The sequence below is a fragment of the Cricetulus griseus genome, chromosome 2 (assembly GCF_003668045.3).
Source record: "Cricetulus griseus strain 17A/GY chromosome 2, alternate assembly CriGri-PICRH-1.0, whole genome shotgun sequence".
NCBI lineage: Eukaryota > Metazoa > Chordata > Mammalia > Rodentia > Cricetidae > Cricetulus > Cricetulus griseus.
The window spans coordinates 311,755,793-311,782,164 of record NC_048595.1 but is presented as its reverse complement, the minus strand read 5'-3'; the positions used below and the strand labels follow the sequence as shown (position 1 = coordinate 311,782,164).

The window sequence follows — 26,372 nt, the reverse complement described above, 5'->3', positions numbered from 1 at the left end:
ACATTACCATCTTAGACCTTCCATTCTCAGACCTTTATACCTTACATTCTCAGACCTTCATAACCTTACATTTTCCTATCTTCACATAGATAGACCCTAAAATACCTGTTCCTGAAATATGTTTTGCTTTAAGCTAGCAAGACTACCAGTCGTCAAAAGCATCAGAGTTCTTGAGAATTGGTTGTCCTGAAAGACCCCCGAAGAGGTACTTTCGTAGAGGGAGACCCACACCCAGGAATCAGCGAGGCCACGAACTGGATGTAAAAACAAGAGGCTTTATTGGAGACGCGGGTACCCGGGGCGACTTAGCTTCTGTGTGGCTAAGCGCCCCGAGCCAAGGGAGAGGTGCCTTTTTATAGAAAAAAACACAAGCGAGGAACAGGGATTCTATTGGATGGTTCAAATGAGGCACAGAGCCATTCCAGATCAGCATATTCTCAAGGTCTGGTGTCTGGTACAACAGACTTGATTCCTCCCTCCGCGCCCAGGTGGCTGACCTTGGGACGAAGGTTCCCCAAGGGGGGGGGCGTGGGGGCGAGGGGTGCCCTTTTCCCGCTCGGCCCCAGCCCCGGGGCGCGGTGCCAGGGCAGCCCCGCCTGGGTGAACCGGCTTGGGAGGGAAAACGGCAGCCGGGGGAAGTGGAGGCCGGCGGGGGCAGGGACAGCGGGATGAAGGTGAAGCAGGGCGGCTCTGCGGCAGCTCGCCCGCGCTGCACTCTCCAGCCCCTGGCCGTATCCTGGCTCTGCCCTGCTCAGTCCCCGACGCGCTGCCCTAGGTCAACTGCTCTTCTCAGCCCATCCCGGCTGCTCCAGAGAGAACACCCAGCATCAGCATAGGCGGGGGGGAGACAGAGAGGCAGCGGGCCTTTCAGTCCATCCTAACAAAGACTGTCATGGAACCTGGAAATTTCAGGTTCATAGGCATCTATGACCAGTTTCCCGCTGTGATCAAAGAATTTAGCAACGGACCTGGTGAACTTGGCTTCCTGCTGCTGCTTTTTCCTCTCACTGATGGTCAACTTCAGGGTATATTTGTCGTCAAATCTTTTGAGGCTGGATGATCCATTCCTGTAGGATCTTTTCTGTGGGCCTCAAGAAAGATGTTCTCCTCCTTATATGAGGTATAAATGGTCAGAATCCCCATCATTACAAAATAGGATATGACGCACAAAGCCAAAACTAGTTTGGAGTCTGGTAAAGGGGGCCTGTAATCCCAGATCAAAGCCACTATGGTAAAGAAGCAGACGGTACAGAAGGTGAGCCAACTGTCAACTAGACCGAAGTTCTCCACATACTTGTATTTTTCCATGAGTATCCTTTCGGCAGAGTCATCTAAAGAGTTTTTTACAGCTGATTTCATCCCACTTATCAACTTTTACAGGCTTATCATCAATCTTCCACTTATCCAATAAACCACTGCAGCTGTTGCCTGTCTGGCTGCTGAGGCTGCCACCAGCCCCACTACTGCCTCTGCCACTGCCTTGTGACACCACCGATTTATTTGTTTTTTTTATGTTTTATTTCTTATTTTGTTTTAAAAGCGAGAGCGCATAAAGTTGGGTAGGTAGGGAAGTGGGGAGCATGTGGGAGGAACTGGGGGAGGGAAAACCATGATCAAAATATATGGCATGAAACAATTTTGAAGGGACCAGATCCCCATTTTGGCAGCCATAACAGCTAAACACATGCTTGTCTGATCTTGTCTTAGTCACTAAGGTCAGATGCCTGCCCCTTTCGGCAGCCATAACAGCAGAATACATGCTTGTCTGACCTTGTTTTAGTCACTAGGTACAGTGACTTGCCTCATGGCAAGGAACCAATCAGAAGTCAGCTGGTGGTGCTATGCTTTACGGCTCTGGGTGTGCTTTATGGACAAGTGCACAGCAATGACTTGCAAAGCATAGCAATCACCCTGGGAGGGCCTATGGGCCATAACAACCAGTTGACCAATCAACACAAGGCAAGCCCTCCAAGCCTGGAAGCACACCAATCCTGAGACTGTGCGTACCCCTAGACACGCCCCTTACACTGCCCTATAAGATCTCTATGCAGATGCTTCGAGCTGTCTTTTCTAGTCATCCGCCATGGCGGGTGGATGAAAGACCCAAGCTAACATGGGCTTAGCTCGTTAAACATCTATAATAAAGCCTCTTGCAGTTTGCATCAAGCTTTCGAATCTGCCTGGTGATTGGGGTGGCCGTGGTCCTGGGCTGAGATCCCAGAGGCCTGAGCTTTCCAGAAGTCTTACAATTAAAACAAAAACAAAAACAAAAACAAATAGAAAGTAATGCAACATAAAAGACTGCCTTTGGTTTCTTGTACTCGCAGCATCAAAATTCAGGTAACAGCAAGGAACACAATGTTCCCAATGCTCTTTCAGTTCATGGGTTCCTTCCCTTCCTTATATCTGTCATCATCACCCTTTATTTCCAGGGTCACGCAGGGGTCAAGAATAAAATGGAAACACCACGGGGCTTGGGAGGAGCAAGGCCTCACAGGGTCTCCTGGGGCGTAGAGAAGGGGGATGGCAGCTGGGAAGTGCTTAACACTCCACACTGTGTTGTGCTTCACCCTCTTAGCTCAATTAAAAGAGGAGAAGCAGGGTTGAGAGGACAGGGAACCCCATCTCTAAAGGAGCCCTGTTTTATAAAGAAGATTGTTAAGTGACTGTGGTCACCTTGCCAAGCCAGGGTAGTCCAAGGCAGAGGACCCATGCTGGTTGTTCTGCAGTTTCAGGACATAGCTCCTTCTGACTTAGAGAATGGGACTCTCTTGGTTGCCATGGTGATGGAGGGTTTCATGGGAAGGTGCCTACTTATCTTTATAAAGCTAGTGATTTATTCTTCAGAGCAAAGTCAAAATTGCATCCCTTCTGATTCAGGGAAATGAGCCTTTGTGCTTTGACGAGTGCACCAGGGTCACAGTGACAGCACTGCACCCACCTCCCTTCCCTTGCTGGTCTGCCACTGCCACCTGGGCTGGCCGCAATGGAGCTGCCAATGGCCCCATGCAGAAGCGTGGAGGTGTAAGTCTTTTGGGGAATACCTGTATGACACTACTGTCTTTAACAGGAGTATTGCCTGTGGGAACCCTGGAAGGAAGATATTGAGGTGGTCCATAGGGTGGGCTTCTGAGGGAGCTTCCTGAGCAAGCAAGATGAATGAAGGCCATCATTAAATGAACATCTCTGCTCTCATGGTTTTGTTTTATTGTGTGTATGTGTGTGCATGTGTGTACATGTGTGAGGATGTATGTATGTGTGCATGTGTCTAAGCAGGTGTATGTATGTGTGGATGTACATATGTATGTATGTGCATGAATTATGTATGTATGTGTATGTCTATTATGTGCATGCATATATGTATATACAGGCTTGTATGTACATGTTTATATGTGTATTATGCATGCATGTAGGTTGTGTTGTGTATATATGTTTCTATATGTATGTGTGTTTGTGTGTATGTGCATATGTGAGTATGCATGCATGCTTGTAGGTTTTGTTGTGTAGATGTGTATATGTGAGTATATATATGTTTGTATGTGCATGTGCTTATGTATATGTGTGTATGTACATTCAACTGCATTGTAGGTGTGTATGTATGTGAGTATATGTGTATATATGTTTGTGTATGTACATGTGTGTTTGTGTGTATGTGTGTGTTTGTATATATGTGTATAAAATGTGCTTGTGTGTATGTGTTTATGTGCATGGCTATGTATGTGTGTATGCTTGTGTATGTGCTGTGTTTATTTGTGTTCGTATGTGTGTGTTTATGTGTGTCTGGTTGTGTGTGTATGTTTATGTGAGTGTGCTGCCATCGTTCGTTATTAGTTTTTCTTTTCTTGTAACGTTACTTTTGAAAGCTTCCAATTTTTGTCTTGTTCAAACAAATTTGCAGGAGAAAATTCAGGGGGTGGGGTCTGGGGAAATATCAGTCAATAAAGTGCTTTTCATGGAAGCATGAAGGCAGATTCCTGTGAAGGGACACGCGAGGTTCTGTGCACTTATCACCTCAGCCTGGGGAGGAGGAGACAAGTGTGTCCCTGGGCTTGGTGACCAGCCAGCCTACTCTAACCAGTGAACTGCAGGTCCCAGTTGGAGACTGTATCTTAAAAGACAAGATGGACATACAGCTGCACATGCACACACATGGCAACATCTACACACTCATATAAAAAAGGGAAGAAAAGTGTCTGTGACTACTGTAGGTTTGAGACCAGGCAGTCAAGGGTCAGACAGGCGGGAACTGAGGAAAGCTGCAGTTGAGTGTTGTCAGCTGTGTTTCCGTTCAGGCAGGTAGACATGGGAACCATGGGAACTGTCTCAGATGGTCACCACTCCCCTTTCTGGAAGCTACAGTGAGGTTTTTACCGTGGTGTGGGAACTAATCCCTAGGCATTTCCCTAATCTCACAGAAGTGCTAGTGGACTACATAGTTTGTCCTCAAAAGACCCTGGTTTCATTTGATGCCACAGCCACTTGCATTATAATGCCACTTGTCATCCCCCACTCCAAACGCACACCTTGTGAACTTTTCAAGACTGTGGGAAGAAATACCTTGGTCCATATGATTTGGGAGGGGAGAGAAGTTCACCTTACTTCATGAATATGTCAATTATCTTGTGAATATTTGGAAGATTCCTTTAAACCCTTTTCTATCCCCTTCCCCCTACCCCACCTCCTTTAAGTTAGTCTCCCCCCACTCCACTACACCCCCCATGATAGGTTGGACTGTGGCTCAGAGAAAGGTTTGCCCAAGTCCTAACACCCCCATCTTACCCCACCCACCCCCATACTTACAAACATTGCCTTATGTGGGATTAAAGTCTTTAGAGGTATTGAGAAGGGTCCTTGTTGTCACACAATTGGTATAAGGGGGCAGAGATTTGGGGATACAGGCAATACAGCAGAGAAATTCATTTGAAGACAGAGGCAAAAGTTGGTGTATTTGTTACCAGGAGATTGCCAACCCTGGCAACTAAATGGGGATAGGGGGTTGGGGGTTCTTTATAGTCCCTGGAGGGAACACAGTGCTGCACACATCTTCACTGCAGACTTCTGGTTTCTAGAGCTGGAAAAGGATACCTGCCTGTCTTCTATCATTCAGTGGGTGGTTATATCTTCTACTAACACTGGGAGATCAAAGCATGGGTTATGGGCCACAGAAACCTTCATGGAGTCCCAGGTAGAGATACAAGGAAATATATGCATGTAGCAAAGACAGCAGGCAGGCTCTTGCCTGTCGAATACCTCCACCTCTGCCCACACAACTGACCGAGGCACCTGACAATGCCCCCTGCCCTGTTATGGCTCTAGTTGGGCCTGATTGGTTTTCAAATTGTGGTTAAAGACAAATCACATAATGTCAATTTCCCCATCTTAGCTATGTTCCTGTACATTTAAATATGCGGTTTGGAGGTGCTGAACAGATCGGTTTTATTGTGGGCTCTTAGTGATTTGGGGACTTGAAGATGGTGCACTTTCCTGGGGTAACAGCCATGCACTTAGTCTTCCTCTTCACTCCCTCCTGAGAACCCTGTGTCTTGGGGAATGGTTCTCCATCGTCATGTAAAATCCACATTGAGTGAAAGGAGGTTACTATGAATGTTTGGCTTTGAGAGTCACGCCGGCGTGGAAACAACTTAGCAGCAAATCTTGATGCTAATGCTTCACTGGAAAGTTTATGGCACATTGGCTCTGGTCAGTCAGTGCTAGGATGGAAACAAAGAAGTTGCAGGCTGTGCTTGCTGCTGTGATAGGTGCTGGGAGCAGAGCAGACAATGGGATGTGGAAGTCAATGAGTCTCACTCAGTCTCAGAAGCTGTCCAGAATGAGGACCTTTCACAGTGGACGCAGAAAGGCTTCCTAGAGGAACTGTTACTACAGACAGTCTTCAGGCATTGGTCTAATGTTGTCATGGGCAACCTGGGATAGGCTGATATAGAAAATACAGGGCAAAGGAGGGCATGGCTACCCTACACAGACAGCCCTAGTGCACAAGAAGCTGAATCAGGAACCTGTGGGAGAAGAGCTCACAGGTGTAGCATATCACTGCCCTTGCCCTCTGGGGTTTGCCTCCTGGATGTGGCCATATTTGTGACTATCTTGGGACCATGCTGGTGTGCCCCCACCACACCCCCACCCCTTCACAGAGGCCCAAAGGCAGTCTTAGGCTAAGTGCCTTGCTACACATGATGTGTACCCTCTGTTGGATCAGGCTTGCCAGCATTTGACTCTGGCAAGGGTTGAGTGGTTGAGTGATTCCATTTCAAGGAGACTGGAGGGAGGATTTTGTGTTTTTGTCTCTCAGATAACACTTTAACCACAGAGCCCCTGGAAGCTCAATTGCTTGAAGACTGCTTTAGCTGTGTGTCTGCTGTGGGTTGCCGGTGCTATATTACATGGCATCTTTGTTCTAAGATCCAACTGATGGAGAAGAACGTGATCACTGATGTGTCCTGCATGTGGGGTGGGGTGCGGGCAAGACAGAGAATCCCTTATAGCTCTCATACTTTCTGTGTGGAGGTGACACAGGGCTTTCCTGCTAAGATTCAGATAATGTGATGAAATTATGGATTGGAACTCAGGGAAGTTTCTTCTGGTCTTTAGGCCTTGGAAACCATAAGGAAACTTTTGATGATGCATCAGAGTCTGGTCCCCACTGCCCAGCCCCCACACAGCATTTCCATCCAGTTTAGACTGAACGTTGCTTTGATTTGCTTATTATAGTCTTTGGGTCTGTCTGTTTGTTGCTTTAGTCTTTTTCTTGTTCTCTCTCTCTCTCTCTCCCCCTTTCTCTGTGTGTGTCTCTCTCCCTGTCTCTGTCTGTCTCTGCCTTTCTGTATGTGCCTCTCTCTCCCTGTTTCTCTCCATATATATATATATATATATATATATATATATATATATCCCTCTGTGTGTGTGTCTCCCTCTCTCTGTCTCTCCCTTTCTGTGTGTCTCTCTCTCCCTGTCTCTCTCCCTATGTATCTCTCTCTCTCCCTCTGTGTGTGTGTCTCCCTGTCTCTGTCTCTGTCTCTCTGTCCCTGTGTGTATGTGGGGGTGGGTTGTACACATGTGTGCAGGCACACACACACCTGGAGACCAAAGGCGCTCTGGCTATTGTTAATCAGAAGTTGGAGCCACCCACTCTTATTTTGAGGATCTTTCATTGGCCTGGATCTTATCAATTAAACTAGGCTAGCCAGCAAGCCCCAGGGATCCTCCTGTCCCTACTTCCTCAGACTGCAAGAGGGTGCCACTATGCTGCACCACACCCAGCTTTTTAATATGGGCTCTGTGGATTAAACTCAATTTTTTGTGCTTTTCAAGGCAAGCACAATGCCAACTGAGTCACCACTCAAGCCACAGCCTAATAAAGAGGCCTCCAAGCATATTCTGCTGAGGCCGGAGATATAGCTCATTGGACAGAGTGTTTGCTTGGCTTGCATGAAGCTCTGGGTTTCACCCCCAAACCATAAAAACTGAAAATGGTGGTTCATGCCTGTCATCTCAGAGCTTGGGAGGTAGAGGCAGGAGCTTAAGAGGTTCAAGGTCATTCTTGAATACAGAGAGAGTCTGAGGCTAACCTTGGCTATATGAGACCAATTTCAAGGTTCCTTAGGTAGGCCTGCTGGAGGGGTACCCCAATTGCCACATCTAGTGGCTCCACCCAGGAAAAGGAAGCCAGGTTCAGCCATCACCCTAACTCCCTAAACAGAAGTTGGGTTGCTTTCCCAGAGGGTGGAGTAATAAGGACAGGAGACAGAAGTGAGGGGGAGCAGATTAGGGATGGGGACCTCGATTCATGTCTTTGTCTTTAAGCTGAAAATGTCCTGGTTCTGTCCTGACTGGAGCCTGAAATACCGGAAATGTTTAGGAGCTCTGATCCTGGTTCCTAAGTGATTTTAAGAGTTATGTCTTCAGAGGGTCAAATGTTACAGGTGCATTGAAGGGAAGATGTTAACTCCTGGCCAAAAGAACGGAATGGACCTTGGGTGGAGACATGCCATTCTGTCATCTCATAATAAAGTTAATCCAGGTGGACCAGTCAGTCACCTGGCAAATGGACTGCCTCTCGGGAAGGCAGCCTTACCTTAAGCCACACTAAAAAGGAATACTTAGCTCTTTAATGACAAACTATACTTTCAGATTTCCCGCACAGCATTTCCATCCACCCAGCACATCCCCACAAGCCTCCTTGAGGACTCAGGAAGGCATAACTTTGCATTTTTCTTGTCGTCTGTCTCCCCACGATCCGAATGCTTGCCAGAGTCAGAAAGTATGCTTTCTCTGGAAATTGAGTATTTTCACTCTTTCCCAAAGCTCTCCTCCCCCACTGTGGTGTTACCCACCGTCTGGCTGACTTCCACATCTAACAAGATGGCATAGCCCCTCCTTCGCTTAAGCTCCTACCTATGAATCCTGTAATAAACTCTCTAAAACAAAACAAACAAAAAAGTTAAATGTTCTTCTTCTGTGGAGAATAATGATAGCAAGTTCTGCTTACTTGTGTCTGTCTGACCTTTGTTCTCTAGGGCTCTGAGTCTCTGAGAACTTGCCTCCCTCCCACATTCTGAGTGATGGGAGACCCCTCTGTCCACATTCCTGGATCCCCAAGCTGAGCCTGTTCACTTTCTCTCAGTGCCTCTGCTTTTGGGTCACTGCTGTCTTCAGTGAGTGTTAAGAGAGGGCCTGGAAAATGCTGACTGCATTGACATTGCTGAGTCTTACATTTAGAGCAAGACTCAGGGAGCTGCCCTTTATTGAGCACACAGTGATTGCTGGGTTGTGAGCATCAATTCAGCCTAAGTCAGGTGTCATTCCTGATCCATTATATGCAGGGTTATGATTCATAGAGCCAATGCTTTATGCAAGAGACTTCATCAGTCATGATGAGCTAAAAAGTCCACAGAACCACCATCATGCTTCCGTGTAGAGCTCCGGCCATCTCACTGAGGTCTCCCCAGACACTGTCAGGAAGAACATTTTTGTCTTTCATGGCTTCAGTGGGGATGAGGGTACAGATGGGAGACCAAAGGCACCAGCCACCCAATAACCAAGAGACACCAGTGCCTAGTAAGGGAGGCACTCACAGCTTTAGCATTGGTGTAGAGAATTCTCTTAGCTTACTGTCAGTTGTGTAATGTGTAAAATACATTCGTTTGTGCAAAAAACTTAATAAAACTTTGAACATGCTCTGTTTTTTACTTGTGAATGTTAAGAGATATAACTGTTACATAAGAAACTGTACTTTTTCCTTTCAGCAGTGGCAGCCATCATCCAGTAACACATCAAAATGACAAACACAAGGGAAGAGAGAAGGAGCACACATTGTATGTTCTCTAGGCTTTTTAGGAAACATGGGAGCCGCTCCTTTGGCCATAAAGGCTACAAGAAGGGAATAGGCACTGTTCAAAACAGAGTACCCAGTCAGAGTTACCATGGAAGTGTCTACATCACTCATCATGCTGCAGGCATCACTGTAAACAAGCAAATTAGGGGCAAGAGTCTTGCCAAGAGAATTAATGTGTGCATCCAGCATATTGAGAACTGTAAGAGCCGAGATGGCTCCCTGAAAAAGGTGAAGAAGAAGAAGAAGAAAAAAAAGACACCAAGAAGAAAGTCACCTGGATTCAACGGAAGTGTCAGGTTTCTCCCCCACAAAGCTTACTTCACTTTGTAAGGACTAATGGAAAAAAGCCTGAGCTGATGGAGCCCACTCCTTATGAATTCATGACTTAATTACAAAAAGAAATAAGACCCTAGATGGTGAAGTGTTTTTCTTAAGAAAATAATAATAATAAAAATAAAAAGTGAAATAAAAAATTTTGAAAGCATATGAGCTGATGGCTTTTGACAGGTATATTCATAAACCACCACTAAGACACCACTGTTCATCATTCTAAGTTTCTTTGACTTCTTCATAATTGACCCCCATTTCCTGATGTTCTCACAAAACCACTGATCTATTTTAGTTTAGATTAGTTTGCATTCTCTAGAATTCAATATAGCTGGGATCATATGGCACAATTCTTTGTTTGGGTAAGTTTCTTCACTCAGTCTAAGCATTTGGGGGATTCAAATGTTCAAACATATATATATATATATATATATATATATATATATATATATATCATTCCCGTTCATTACTGAGTAGTATTTCACATAGCACACTTCACTTATTAACCTATGGACAGGCATGTATGTTCTTCTTAGTTTGGATTATTATAAATACAGTTGCTACAAACAGTTATGTACAGGTCTGTGTACAATAAATGCTTTTATTTCCCTTGGGTAAATTCCTAGGATTAGAATGTCTGGTTCATGAGGTCATTTGTATCTATACTTTTAAGAGAAGCACTGACTTGACAGAAATGTTCAGCTATTTAAGGTTCTTGACCTTGAGACAATCTGTCTTTCATCCTCATGGACTCATGGTAGCATCTGTTTTTAGTTTCAGTTCATATCTCCCTGACAAAGATGACCATTTTTCCCACATTCTTTTTCTAGTTGTATTTTTGTGAAATTCCCTTTTACTCCCTTAATATTGTCCTTTCAACCTGGGCATTGCTCATTGGATCTTTGTGGTGTCATTTAATGAACAAAAGTTTCTATTTTATTTTAATGAAATCTAGTTCACCAGCTTTGTCTTTCAGGGTCCCTACTTAACAATTCAAAATTAACGAGATTTTCTACCAGAACTGTATAGCTTTATGTGGTGGTTGTAATGGCTATTCTTGGTTGTCAACTTGACTACCTCTGGAATTAACTAAAAAACCCTAAATGGAGGGGGCACAACAGTGAGGGAATGCTTAATTTGAAGTGGAAAGATCGATTTCTAATCTGGGCCACACCTTCTGCTGGAAGCCTATATAAAGACATGGAAGAAGGAAGCTTCACTCTTTCCTTCTATATATTTCATTCTATACATTTCCTTCTATATATTTCATTCTATAAGTTCTGTTACTCTAGAGAACTCTGATTAATACAGAGGTATGAATGAGAATGGCACTCATAGGTTCATATATTTTCATAGGTTCATGTATTTGAATGTTTTGTCCCCAAGTAGTGGAACTGTTTGGGAAGAATTAAGAGGTGTGGCCTTGTTGGAGGAGGTGTGTTACTAGGAGTAGGATTTTGAAAGTTCAGAAGCCCATGCCAGGCCTAGTCTCTCTCTCTCTGCCTGCTGCTTGCAGATTAGGATGTAGCCCTCATCTATTGCTCCAGCACCATGCCTGTCTGCTTGCTGTCATGCTTCCTGCCATGACTGTCATGGAATAACCCTCTAAAACCATAAGCAAGCTCCCAATTAAATTCTTTCTTTTATAAGCTGCCTTGGTCATGATATCTCTTCACAGCAGTAGAACAGTCATTGAGATGGAAATTGGTACCAAGGACTGGGGTATTGCTGTCACAGGTCTGATCATGATGTTTGTTTGAACTAAAAAAGCAGTTGACCACTTTAAGCAGGATTAATGGGCTATCTTAGTAGGAGAATGGAAGATAGTAGTTCTGAGAGCAATGTGGACTGTGGAAACCTGAAAGACCCCCAGAGGCTCAGGCCCCCAGGATATCTCAGTCCAGGACTGCAAAGACCATAATCACCGGGTGGGCGGAGGCAAAAACTTGATGCAAACAGCAAGAGGCTTTATTGCAGTTGTTTAACAAGCTAACCCCATGTTAGTGTAAGACACCCCCCCCAGAGGGACGATTCTCACTCAAGTCTCCGGATGACTCGACCCCCCAAGAACTCATGAGAGACTGTCCTTGCTGCAATCACTTGAGGTTTATTGACAGGAACCAGCGCGCTGGGGCCGAGACTCATATCCCACGCAGGGGTAGAGGAGTTTCGACCTGAATGGCTGGGAACAGGAGTTTTTAAAGGAAGAATCCACAACCCCAAATACTAAAAATACCAGTGAAAGGTCCCCAGGGAAGAAACCACAACCCAAAATACCAAGAATACCAGTGAAAGATCCCAAGGGAAATCACAAGGGGAAACTCCCTATTCCTTAAGATCATTTGTAAAATTCTAATCTAACTTTTTATGGCTAGCCTTTTCCTGGAACAGAGTTGCTGAACCAGCTAGCCACCCTATATCCTAGGCCTTATTTTGTCTGCTGAGGGGGTCTTCTTTATCCTGGCCTTTCATTAGCTTGGGCCTTTCATCCATCCACCATGGTGGGTGGCTAGGAAAGATGTGGCAAAGCCAAGACATAGAGATCTTATAGGGTAGGGTAAGGGGAGTGTCTAGGGGTACGCACAGGCTCAGGATTGGTGTGCCTCCAGGTTTGGAGGACTTTCCCTGTGTTGATTGGTCAACTGGTTGTTACAGCCAATAGGCCCTTCCAGGGCAATTGCTATGTTCTGTGCTTCATTGCTGTGCACACCCAGAGCCATAAAGCATAGCACCACCAGCTAACTTCTGATTGGTTCCTTGCCACGAGGATGCATCTGACCTCCTAGTGACCAAGGCAAGGTCAGGCAAGCACATGTTAGACTGTCATGGCTGCCGAAATGGGGAGCTGGTCCTTTCAGACCCAGCTTAAGAGGTTTTAGAGGGTAATAACACTAAAGACCATTCTCGAGATATTTTGGCAAAGAATGTGACTTCTTTATGCTCTTGTTCAAAAAGATCTGCCTGAGGCTAAAGTTCTGGATTAATTTAGTTAGCAGAGGAGACTTCAAGACAACCTGGTATTGACCATGTCACATGGTTATTAGTGATGGCTCTTATGTAGATCTTCTATAAAATAGAGCAAGTGGGTCAAAGAGAAATACAAAATGTACAGTTTAAGGAGAAAAAGAGTACCAAGAAATTTAATGTGGGAGCCAATTCTTGTGCTTAAGAAGATGAAAAGTCTAAAGAAAGACCTGATGCTAAGTGGAATAGAGGGAGTGGTATCCTCAGGGCAAGACCCCACCCAGCTAATCTGGCAAACCCTGAAGGGAATAAGCCTTAGAGATTTCCTCTGTTTAGAAAGCATCAAGTCAAAGCTTATGCAAATGTAATTCACAGAGTGGGCCAGGTTTCAGCCTAAGCAGGAAGCAGAGTTTGGCAGCCTCAACCATGTGGTTCTGGTTTTATCAAGAAGGATGAAGAAGCAAAGAGGTTGTGGAAACTTCTTTTGTGGTTAAGGAAAGCTGCTGAGGCCAGGAATGTGACAGGGGAGTCCCTGCGTGGAGGCCCAGAGAGGCCACTGCATGAAGCTCTAAAGGGGAAGCCTGGATTGTGTTGGAGACCCCAAGATTTTAGAGATGCCAGAGCCTTGGGATACCAGCCAAAGTGAGCTGGATATGGGGAGTGGAACCTGCCTAAGAGGGAGAAGAGTGTTGCAGTCAGCAAAGCTGGAAGGAGTAGGAGATTTGAGAAGTCATCTAATAAATCCTGCAATATTAGACATGGACGTGCAGAATTTGGAATTTGCCCTGCTGGGTTTCAGTCTTGCTTTGGCACAGTATTTACTCACCATGCCCAGTATTTACTGTTAGACCCCCGAAAACTCAAGTTTCCGGGGTCCCAGGCCACGTTCTCGGTCACCCCAATCACCAGGCGGATTCGAGAGCTTGCTGCAAACTGCACGAGGCTTTATTGTAATTTAACGAGCTAACCCCATGTTAGCTCGGGTCTTTTACCCACCCGCCATGGCAGACGGCTAGAAAAGACGGCTTGAAGCTGCTGCACATAGATCTTTATAGGGCAGCGTAAGGGGAGTGTCTAGGGGTACGCACAGGCTCACGATTGGTGTGCTTCCAGGCTTGGAGGGCTTGCCCTGTGTTGATTGGTCAACTGGTTGTTATGGCCCATAGGCCCTCCCAGGGTGGTTGCTATGCTCTCTACATCATTGCTGTGCGCTAGTCCGTAAAGCACACCCAGGGTCGTAAAGCATAGCGCCACCAGCTAACTTCTGATTGGTTCCTTGTCACGAGCCCCCTAGGCTTGTAACTGAAAGACCCCCCCCCGGGCCGTAGCCTTTCTACTCTGGTCGGCAGCTGGCGGGGCGCGCGAATACATCCTTCCCTCCTTAGCACTCTCCCCTCCTTAGCACTCTCCCCGACCTTTTGATCTCTGCAGCTGCTGGCCCTCACTCCCCGCCCCACGCAAGGCCAACCCCCGCCGGATCGCTCCGTCCCAAGGCCAGCCATCTGGACCGGCAGGAGATAAGGCCATTTCGCCTGGCTATTAAACCTTGAGAAAATGCTGATTTGATGCTTTTCGCTTCTGTACTATGCCTGTTTTCCCTTATAAAAAGGACCCTCCTTCCGGGGCTCGGGGCTTGGCAAAACAGAAGCTAAGCCCCGGATATCCGTGTTATTAATAAATCCTCTTGTTCTTGCATCCAAAGTTCGTGGTTTCGCTGATTCCTGGGTGTGGGTCTTCTTCCACGAAAGTACCTCTGCGGGGGTCTTTCAGTAACCATGAGGTAAAGTAAAATGCATTCAGCCCAATGTCAAAAGTCCCACAGGCATCTGACTTTCTAGTGACTAGGTCAAGGTCATAGAAGCACATGTTCGGCTGTTATGGCTGCCGAAAGGGAAGCTGGTTCCTTCATACTAACCTCCCTTTTGGAATGGTAATGCCTATTCTGTGTAATTCTATGCTAGAAGTATATGATCCATTTTTTGCTTTTGCTTTTGCATGGGGTTACAGTTTAGCAATTGTCCCGAGTCTCAGAAGAAAGTTTGGACCTTGAAGCAGTCTTCAGAAAGACTATGGGACTTTTGACATTGGGCTGAATGCATTTTGCTTTACCTCATGGTTACAAGCCTAGGGGGCTGGAGAATGGAATGTGGTGGTTTGAATGAGAATGGTCCCCATAGGCTCAGATGTTTGAGAGATTGGTCCACAGTTAATGGAACTGTTTGGGAAGAATTAGGAGGTATGGCCTTGTTTGAGGAGGTGTGTCATTGGGGGTGGGCTTTTGAACTTTCAAAAAGTTCAAAAAAAGATTGCCAGGGCCAGGTCATGCCCTTCCTCCCTCCCCGCCCCCCTGCCCCCCCCCACACAGTTGCCTGCAGATCAGGATGGAAGTTCTCAACTGCTGCCACCTGCTGCCATGGTTGTCATGGACTCACCATCTGAAACCAGCAAGTCAGCAATTAAATCATTTCTTTTAACAGTTGCCTTGGTCACAGTGCCTCTTCTTAGCAATAGTATCTCTAACTTGGGTTGACCTGGTTTGTTTGTTTGACAGAACTATCTAGCTGTTTTAGCATTGTTCGCTGAGGAATCACCGTCCTGTGCTAAGGTGCCTTAGCATCTTTATCAAAAGTCAGTTGACCAGGGGTGTGTAGATTCCCTACTCTGTTGTACAAATCAGTATCTACTGTTATACCAACACCTCATTGTCACATATATTTTTTACTTCATATATGTTTTTACATAAATACCTTTCACATTTTCAAATCAGTTTCTCTAATAACCTTTGATATGATAATGAGAAAACTCTTAAGAACTTTTGCAAACATAGTCAAAATCCCCCCTAGGCTATGTTGTGTCTCTGCAGATAGGAAGTCTTCATGTGTTCTTTGTCTGTGTCCTGAAATGTGATAAAACATATTATAGTGGTTCTACATCCCACTGCTTCTAATCCTGAGGTGATTTGCTTGGGTGTTGATTTTGCGCGCGCGCGCGCACACACACACACACACACACACACACACACACACACACCACATAACAGATAAAAATCATTTACATATGCAAATGTAAAGCCCAGTGCTTTGCTCATGATAGATTCACTAGAGTAGGTGGGGTAGAGAGTGCTAATGATCCTTGTTCTTATCATGAAGGCAAACACACTTTCTTTCCACTCTGCTCCCCTAACACACGCAAACAATTTCCTCTAGCTTTGCTCTGCTTACTGACCCTGCTGAGCTCCCTCTGTCAGTTTTTGATGATGCCTGGGTTCCAGATTAGGAATTGCAGCAGACATATTAAAGCAGCTCCTTGTGGTTTGAATTTGCATTTCCCTGTTGATCCATGGTGTTGATCAGAACAGTGCGATCAGAACAGTGCTGTGCACATCCTGAGACTTAATAGAAAACCCTACTGTTATTACCTTCTGAGTACAATGTAAACTCTTTCTTCCTAGATTTGTGACTGAACTTTCTCACACTGATCCTTTTCCAAGAATCTTGCAGTCACCTGTCTGTGAGACCATTCTGTGTTCTTCCTGACCAAATTAGCATTCCATAACCTAAATAGATTTCTGAAAGCAAGATTTCATGGAGTACTTTCTCCTCTGGATTTAATTCTTTTTTTCAATGTAAATAAGAGTTATCCTGCAACAATCCTGGGAAGACCTTGTTGTGGTTTCTTCTCCACTGAGTGATTAATTTGTTCCATCCTTGGGGTTCTGCTGTATATCAGTGTTCTATGCAGGACAAAGCCTGGCAATCCCTGACACACACAGACCCCCAAAATAAAGTTTTAAAAAATGCTGTGTGTGTGTCCATGTCAAAGAGTTGGGAGAGGGCAAATCATGAGCTTGACCCACCAGGGTTCTGTCTCAGCCCCCTTGCTGGATGAAATCAGTCTAGTTTGTGTTCCGATCTCAGCAAAACTGAGCTCTAAGCAGTGTCATGACTTTCAGTAGGGAAAGCTCTGAGTTCTCTTTCAGCATTTGGAAGGGGAGGCTGACAGGCAACGCTGTTAAATGTTAAATCAAAAGCCGAAAAGTCATTGAATGCAAAATAATTCAAATTCTGAGTGAGGGAGTTCGGGGAGGGACTGCTCAGTAAGAGGGAAAAGATGTCAAACCAGCAGTAATTGAGGGGAAGTCAACCAAAGGGCGAATGGCTCCCTTCTCAGGAGTGAAGGCTGAATTAGAACTAGGAGAGTGATGAACCCTTACGAAGATGGAAGGGGGACGATGGAGATACTGCTGGCTGAGCAAGAAAAAAGGCCAGCGGCTGAGGGGCCCCACCCCGGGCCTACTAGGATCTCAGAACCTGGTGAAAAGCTGCCAGGAGTGGGAATATGAATTAAAGAGGGTGACCTTACAGAAATAGAAAAAAATGACCTTTCTGTAAAATCTAGAGAGAAAAGATGAGGATATTAACTAGCTAGGAATAAAAGTCACTGCAGGTTGGGGTTCTAAGAGTTCCTTAGAGATCACATGGGATCCAACCCTGGCATTTTCCTGCTAGTCCAACAGCCAGAAAGAATGAGCCATCTGTCCAAGCTGCTCCACACGGTATATGTTTTTTTTTTTTTTTAAAGAAACAATTTTCCTAATCTTTAAAGCAACTGTATACTTACAGAAGACCCAGAGTTTTGTTAATGTTTTTTGTTGTTGTTGCTGCTGTTTTCTTTTGAGACAGTCTCAGGTATCCCAGACTGACCTCAAACTTGGTATGTAAACCAAGGATGACCTTGAATTTCTGATCCTCCTGCCTTCATATCCCCAGGGCTAGGACTGTAGTTGTGTGCTACCATACTTGGTTTAGGCAATGCTGGAGCTTTGCACAGGGCAGGCAAACACTCTCCTGACTGAGGTACATCCCTGGCACAAGCTACTTTTTAAAATGTCTTAGTTTTATGTAACTCTCAGTGCCATCACATCCCTGTTTGAAAAGCACCAACTTCATTAACTTTCCTGAGAACTGAAGTTTGTTTTGTAAGATTAATTTAAATGTTGTTTTTAAATTCTTTAAAATAAATAGCATCCACATATTTGGTGCTACATTGAAAGTCCCACATGCTTTAATTAAAAACAATGAACAGGCACACTATTTGAACAATACCATGGCATACAAGTTCAATATTGTGTACCAGAGACTGTGAGGATAGGACCAAGAAAGAGCTCATGGCTTCTGCAATGAAGCCCTACTGCACCCCACCCGCCTGCCCAGCCTGGGCCTGCCTGGAGCTATAAGAAGAGCCAGCTCTTCCTGCCTCTCCTCTTGTCTTCTCTCAGTCTGCCTCCTGCATTACCCTTCAGAATTACCCTTCTTTCTCTTGTTTTTCCTGTTAGTTTCTGGTTTGGTTTTTTGAGGTGGTATTTTATGAAGTCCAGGCAGATCCAGAACTCACTATGTAGCCCAGGCTAGCCTTAAACTCCTGACCCTCCTGCTTCCACATCCCAAGTGCTGGGATTACAGGCATGCACCATCACACAGATCATGGCTGCCTTTCTTGAGTGCACATCTGGTCATAGCTCTCTTTTACCCAACACTCTGGGCAGAAATTCACTAACCACAGTCCACAGTTTGACACCCCTCTCCCCCTACATCCTCACCTATGCTTCCCCTATCATTACCCACTTGAGTTCATCTTGCCATCTCTTATTCCTTGCCCATCCTATTGGACCAGCTTACCATCCCCTCTGCTGTTAGCGCTTCTGTGCCTCCTCACCTCCTTCCCTACCCCATCTGCCCCATATGGTGGAACAAGTGAAGACTTCCTTCCAATAAGTCCTCCTTGGATTCAGTGGTGCCTGGGAAACCCTCTGATGCTGAGCTATTGAATCAGTATCTCCAGGGTGAGGCCAAGGCATTCTGCCCAAGGCTCAAAGCAGCCATATTTCATCAAAATTAACCACCCCAGTGACAGCATGTCGCTCCATCATGACATTTATTTGAGCGCCTGTAATGTCTCATTTCATCTACCAGTGTACACACATGTTACAGAAAGCATTGGTTTTCCAACTTCAACAGTGCTTATAAGATCCATCTCAGAAATCCCTTTAGGAAGCAGAGCACCTTGGCCTCACCTCCAGAGATACTCATTCAATAGCTCAGTGTCAGAGGGGTCCCCAGGCACCACTGAGACTAAGGAGAGCTTATCTGAAAGCAAGGAACTCTTCACTTGTTTCAAGCACCAATGGTAGAGAGCAAGCTGGTTTAGTCTACCCACTCCTTCCCCAGAGTATCAACTCCAGTGATCCCAACACCTCCTCTCTCCCTTCCTACTCTCTTGGAGGTAGAATATGCAAAACTCATTTATATTCCCCCAAGTAGGTGAGAATACATTCCAGGCCATCACCATTCAATAATGGAAGCTTTGTGCAAAGTAGTGACAGGTGAGAGGAATGATTTCATTTTTCACTCTGACAATTGGGTGAAGCAGATATCTGGCAGTTCTGCAAAGGTTTTATGCCCACATAGTTACCCAAGGGATCTGCTTAGCAACCAAGAGTCACTGTAAGGAGAAGACGAAGCAGATGCTTCTCCCAGCAGCATCTTGGGACTGAGCTGCTGAGGAACAGGGCTGGAAGAGGGGCAGCCCTGCCCGGGTTACTGCTTGTTCTCCAGTCCTCCAAAAGTCCAGTCCTGAATGCCTGGGTCATTTCCCATCCCCAAAGCCCAAGAAGAGCTTGCAATGCTAGGAGCATATATCCCACAGAGGTTGGCTGTGTTTTATTACATTTCTTCTTTGTGTATCCATTCTGTTTAATTATAAAATTCAACAAATTTGTTGAAGTTTTGAAGAGGTCCAATAAATAACATCCATCTTCTGTGCTTTATTTACCGTTCCGTGGTAAGACTGCTATCACAGGACGGCTCTTATGACTGACTGCAGGCAAGTTGGTTCCCAAACACTGAACTTACCCTCTGCTCTGTAGCCTCCCATCCCTCCTGCCTCACCATGGGTGGGGTTACTGCTTCCAATCTTGTGAGTTGGGGTGAGCTCAGGTACTTTGAAGGATTAGCTTCTGGATGGTAGGGTGTCTGTAGAGAAAGAGAAAGAGAACAGGGGCTAGAAACCTCCAGGTTCTTTTAAACTAGGTTAAAAACACATTCAGCATACTTGGGTAGGAGAGGTGGGGACTGTGAGAAACCTTTGTACCAGCAGGATCCAGGCACTCTCCAGCCCTGTCAGGTTTACTGATAAAGATCTGGAGCCAAAGAACAATGAAGAAGTGACAAGGAATCCCAGAGCTGTTTCTTCTCATCTAAGACATCTGTTTCTTAACTTTTAATGTTTCTTGAGATGGAATTTTACATTTTATTTTATAATTAATGCTCTATTATTTCTTCATTTTTTTTTGTTTATCACCTGGTTCTTTCAATTTCACATCTTGGAGATTGAGAAGCATGATTGGTTTAGATTTGTAAATGTATCTGTTCTAGTAGAGCATCTTTCTGTGTTGATAGAGAAGACCTGCTGCTAGATGACTACAAAATAGTTGATCTCCTGCTTGTACAAGCATGAACTCAACAAACCCCACCTCTTGGTACTTCTTTTTTGTCCATTTCTGCTGCTTTATCTCTACATTATGGATAATGTGATAAATGTCCTTGTTTCTAAGTTGTCCCCAATAGTTTTTCTCTTTAAAACTTGGTCTTGGAGCCAATGAGATGGCTGGGGCAGGCTGGGAGGGTGGGGAGGACTAGAGGTACTTACTCCTCTGAGACAGCCAGCTCTTCAAAGCTGCCCTCTGATCTCCACACTCATGCTGTGGTACAGGGGCTTACACACACACACACACACACACACACACACACACACACACACACACACATAATAATAATAATTTAAAAAATTAAAAATAAAATAAAAATTAACCTTTTAATTTAGACTATTGTTGTTACAAAAGCTCTTGGGTTCACATGACCAACTTGTTCCTCTGATGATAGCTCCCACTCAGGACCTGGACAGCAGCTGCCTTGGTGCTCTAGCAGCATGGGGCATTAGATATAGTAAGGGACACCTATTGTGGGAGGTGTGGTACTGCAAGTCAGTGTTATAGGAAAGATGACTTTTCATAGTGGTTGAGAGATGTTTATGGCCCTGTTCTCTGGATCCCACCTCCTTCCAACCCATCTGTTGTCCTCTTGATTACAGGATGAAGATTTCTGGGTGGAACCCCATGACATTCTCCTCAGAGCCACAGACAGATGCAGGCTGGATTGTGACAAATGCAAATCTATTATATTTACCAGGGGGGAAATGTTCTCAGCTCTTGGCTCCCCCAAAGAATAACATATCCTTGTAAAATTAGTCTTGTGGACACTGCTTATCAGGGTGGCTCCTGCCTAGGATAACAAGAATATTCCAAAGGCTAAATTCACTTCTTTGCAGGGTACAGATTATCTGGAGATTTGAAGGGGGTAGGCAAAGGTTTTATATTGGATTTGGTTCATCTTTTCCTAATAAAATTGTCAAAAGACTTAGTGGGGTAAGCTCTTTTAAACTATACTAGCTTATGTTTAAATATTTCTAAAATTAAGGGGCACATAAGATTTTTGAGCCAGGTAAGCTATACTAGGAGAAGGCTTTCTGGTAAAAGAGCAAATGGATTTTTCCAGGTTCACTACCATGGACAATGGGTTTCGTGTGAGACTAGGGTGGTCTGTACATTCAGTCTCTTGGTAAGGAAAGGTCCAAGGAAGACATCTTTTTTTCCCCAAATAGTGTGGGGGTTCAGAGCACTGAGCTATGTACTAGTGGGGTGTATGCCCCCGGAGAAAGATAGCCTGCCCTGGGACTTCTTCCAAAGGGACTCAATGGAATTTTGGAGTCAAATTGTCCAGAACTGGCATCTCATCCATCCAGTAAGGCTCTGAGAGTTGGTTCTGGTATCCTTCAAACCCTCGTTTCCCCGGGAAGCATGGTATTCTCCCCAGGTAGAGCAAGTACATTGGGAAAAAGGAGACTTAAACACAATCCCAGGCCTTAAAGATCCTCTGTGCTCAGGACAGGTGGAAATGAGGCCCGGAAGTGGTTTCATTGAGTTCTCCCCTGCATGGTGAGATCCCCTGCTCGGGGACAGTCCCAGCTCTCTCAAGCTCTCTCAAGCTGGGGTGCAGGGAGCCTTTGCCTGACAACCCTCACCTGAGATAGCTTCTCTGTTAGGAGAACAAATGTGTCTGCAGAGGCAGCTGGAGAGAAAGTGACCTCCAGTCCGGCTGGGGATGAGCCACCTTCCTATATCAGCACTTCTGGAGCCACTTTACTCTTTGGAAAGACAAAGAGATCTAAGAACTAGTCAGTAATTCAGAAAGTTTAAGTCCAATACTGAAAGAAGCTGGGAAGCACATGATGGGCTTAAAGCCAAATATGTGGTGAAATGAACAAACAAACAAACAACTTCATTTAACATTTCAATATAAAGGAAAAATAATTCAAATACATTAGGCTGAAAATGAGAAAAATTCAAGGCTTCAAATTAAAAAACTGAAACACAAGACATTTTGTGTATAGGAAGCTAGAAGAAAGTTAGAATTCTAATTAAAGAATGTTCAGAGTAAAAAAAAAAACAGATACAACTAGAAGAAGAGATTTAAAATAACGCAAATGGAAGAACTCCAGTAGAGACTGAAACCTAAAAATTTATGCTACACATGATTAAAATAAAAGCCAAGATCCATGAGGTAGGTATTAAAGAGTGTTAGTAGTGATCACAACAGCAAAAGACTCACACATGTGATTGTGTCCTGAGATAATGCCCATGCACAGAGAAACAATTCATTTGGGTTCACTGTTTAGAGGTTCTAATTCATGATTAAGGTCCCATTGCTTTGTGGAGGGAACAAATTGTGGTGGGAATGAGCAGTAGTACAACACTACTCAACAGGAAGTGATAAAGATGAAGTCCCCATCAGGGCACACTCCCAGCGACGTAAAGACCTCTCATGGTGCCTCATTGCTTAAAGTTCCTATCCCTTCCCAACAGCTAAGGAGCAAGGTGACAAGTGAGTCTTTGGGGGCATCTGAGACCCAAATCTAGCAACTAAATAAAAGGTATGTATGTAGAGGGGTGCTAGAGAGATGGCTCAGTGGTTAAGAGCACTGGATGCTCTTCCAAAAGATCTGGCTTCAGCTGTCAGCACGCACATGGTGGCTCACAACTGTCTATAACTCCAGGTCCATATGATTGGACCTCAGAGAAGAAACAGAAGACATGGAGGGGTGAAGCAAGGATTGTTAAGGTTCGAGGGTAAGGAGTCTAGAGATGGAGCCATCCAGTGGCATCACCTTTTCATGTGTCTGCATCAGAACACACATGCCAGTGGCAAGGAAGCTCATCTCACAGAAAGCTGCTAAAGCTATCCCATATGGAATTATATATTCTTACTGTATTGGCTCAAAATTGAACAGAAGAAAGTGTAACCTAAAGAGAAGCCAGAAATAGTTCTTTGGTTTTCTTTGCCAAATTTCTTTGGGGGAAAAAAAGTAAATTCGTGAGAATTTAAAATTAGATAATCAGCTAACAAGTATTTTCTGAGTATCCCATGCTGGGGCCCTGTAAGCAACTATAACCTGGCCTAGGTTGCCACCAGACAGCCATGAAGCTGAATCAAGGCCAGAACTCATTACAGGGGCCTGCTGATGTCATTCTGACAATGCATTTGGGGGTATTTGTTCCTTTGGGACTCTCTTCGGTCCATACTTGCATTTTACAAATGTGTTGGGTTTTATCTCTCCCTCCTTCACTCTCCATCTCTGCCTGACTGCACAGTCTAAGTAACAGCAAGTAGGACACACTGCCAAGAGCCAGGATGACATTTGACATTCATTCAGACCTAGGTTTTTCTGCTTATTGCCTTGTATCTGTTTTGTTCCTGATGCTATAACAAAATATCTTAGTCTGGGTACTGTATAAACAACAGAAATTGATGACTTAAAGTTTTGGAGGCTGGGAAATCCAAGATCAAGAGGTCAGCAAGTTCCATGCCTTGTGAGGGCTTGCTCTCTTGTGCTTTCTTGCTTAGTACTCTGTTAGAAGTGTCCTGATTGCTGGTGACGGTGGGTCCCCATGACCTAATCATCCCCCAAAGATTTTACCTATTAAAACAATTACTATCTGGAGGTTAGGCTTCAACTTTTCAACACAGAAATACTGATGGAACACAACATTCAGACCATAGCTCTGAGTGACTCAGCTTCTACAAGTCTCATTAGCCTATTGGTAACAGAAAATCTACAGAAACAAAAATAACCCAAGCATCACCACCTGTCTCCCACCCCAACAGATGGCCAAGCATATTCTGTTATTTGGGGGACTGTCTGTGGCATCTCAGACCATGTCATTGAAGTCCTGTGTTCCCCTCTGTCCCCATCTCCCTGCTTGTAAGGGTTGAGTGTCATGGTCACTTATGGATAACCATGTCAGTGGCAAGTGAGAGCTGGGAATCAGTCTACATCTCATCTCTGAGCCTTCAACAGACTGGTAGAGGAGACTGTCACAGACTCTCTCTCTTCTGGTCAGTGTAGGGGGATATTTGATCACACTGTGAACCACCAAGTTTGCATTTGTGTTCATTAAATAAAGTTAACCTTGGATCAGGAGGCTGAGTTAGTAATTAGTTGCAGAAGGTAGTCATAGAGCATCAGAGGCCATCTGGGAGAGAGAGACACACACAGGAAGTAGTAGGGTGGGGTTTGGAGAAGCAAAGTTTTTTCTGGTTTGGTAGAGTGGACATGGGTCTTTCAGGGATGCCGGCAAGGAGAGAAGGTTAGCTTTTTGCTACTCACCCTCTCTGAGCCCACAGGTTTTCATTCCAGCCCTTGAATGCCAAGTGTTATAAATAGGATAATAGATAATCAGTTAAAGCTACCTTTAGTGGCAGCAACAGAGCCAGTCCCTCCAGGAACAGATTTCCTGAGTGGCCAGGCCCCCCACTAGAGAAGCTGGAAGGTAACTGTGGAGTTGCAATTGCTGGCTGAAATAGCAGTAGATTAGGGTGCAGCCATCGTGCCGAGGTTAGAACAACAGGTCAGATGTAATCCCAACGCTGGATCTGCTCTTAGTTTCAATCTGGAACCCTGCATTAAGCAGAAAAAGAGCTGTGCATTTGTCTGTAAGGCATTTGTCCCTTCTGAGCATCTTTTTCTTCATCACCTCTAAATGTGACCTGCCCCTTTCATGCCAACTTATGACACTCAAGTGAGCAAATGACAACTAACCTCTCTTTAGAAGTGGAAAAGTCTCTCCAACAACTAAGCTGGAGAAAAATGGGAGCTGATTGTTGTTGTTGTCATCCTGGAGTGGTAAATCTGTGGGAAGCCTGGGTTCTCTGTACTTAATAAAATCTCACTGGCTTATCTCAGCCTTCATCCAACAAAAAAATTTAAAGTATTCATAAACTATTTATATATTTTAGTGTTATCCTGTCAAGAGACTTAGTAGATTAAAGATATTAGGAAAAGAGAAAGAAAACATGAGGCTGCTGTAAAATAAATTTAGAAGCATGGACTTTACATAGACGACTATATTTGATAGGCTGGATAAGTGACATAATTTAGTTCAATAGTTCTTGAAGCAAAGCTACAAAAACCAATGAAGTGATTGGCTGATATGAGAAGCAGTATTACCATTTCACCCAAGGCTCCAACCTCTGCAGACAGTGCTAATGGATTGCAGCACTCTTCTCTCTGACCTGAGAGGCTGGACTCACATTCCTCCTCAGCAAAATGCTTCAAGGTTTGCGCTGGAATTAACATTCAAATGAAACAATTGGATTCTATTATTATTTTCTTATCATTATTGTTCTAGAATATTTGAGGAATCTAGTTAGATCAGGGAAGCCCATACAGAAATAGCAGTTTGAAACTATAATCATATGCTAGTTGGTAGTGGTTTGTGTTCATCTACCAGGAAAGGGCCAGAAAAGGGGGGGGCAGGGGGCCTGAGCCTGCTGTAGTTGGAGCTCAGCTCTTCTCAACTCCCTGAAGCCCCTCCCACATGTAGACACCTAAACTGTGTGTGTCACAATATCTGTATATTTACATTTAGACTAGGAGGTTAGCTAATTGAAATTAATTAAAGTTTAAAATGTAGCTCCCCACTTGAAGTAGCCACATCTGACTATTGCATTGATGTCATAGACAGAACACTTCTTTCACCTTAGCTAGCTCTCTCAGCACTCTAAAGAAAATTCCATGGTTGTCTTCTACATCTGCACAATAACCCAGCAGCCTAGGGCTCAGCCTTCCCTGGTGGGAGTCAGACTCTGATGTAATAGCAGAAACTGGCCTCTTAACTCCCTTCCCCACCTATGCAGTCAGAATAACCAGCCTAGGAGCGTGAAAGAGAACACATACAGCTTCAAAAATCAAAACAATTTCCTTCAACAAGAAAGTTACGGGAAGAACAGATGGCACTCTCTAAAAAATGAAAATCTGGGATCAGAGAGAAGGGAAGAGCCAAGAACAGGCTCAAGGTTGCTGTCAGTTTTTTTCCCTGGCCCCTCAGCTTACTTCAAGTGATCATAGATGTTTCTGTGAAATACACACATGAACTTGAAGATTTGGGTTGTGGAGGGAACTGTCAGACTCAGTTGAGCAGACTCTGCTTGTTTCTTGCCCAGGCTTCTCATGACCCTGAGAGTTCCGATCTGGCCTGCCTGTCTGTTGTTTTGTGCTTGAGGCAGAACAGATAGCGTTGACCTTGGAGACCCTGCATGGGATTTTCTGCAGATGG

At 44.7% G+C, this 26,372-nt stretch overlaps 1 pseudogene; it reads right to left on the bottom strand.

The window, feature by feature from the left end:
* Positions 1-877: 877 nt before the first annotated feature.
* The window catches only part of LOC113834192, a 76,110-nt pseudogene continuing 50,615 nt past the window's right edge, over positions 878-26,372 (bottom strand).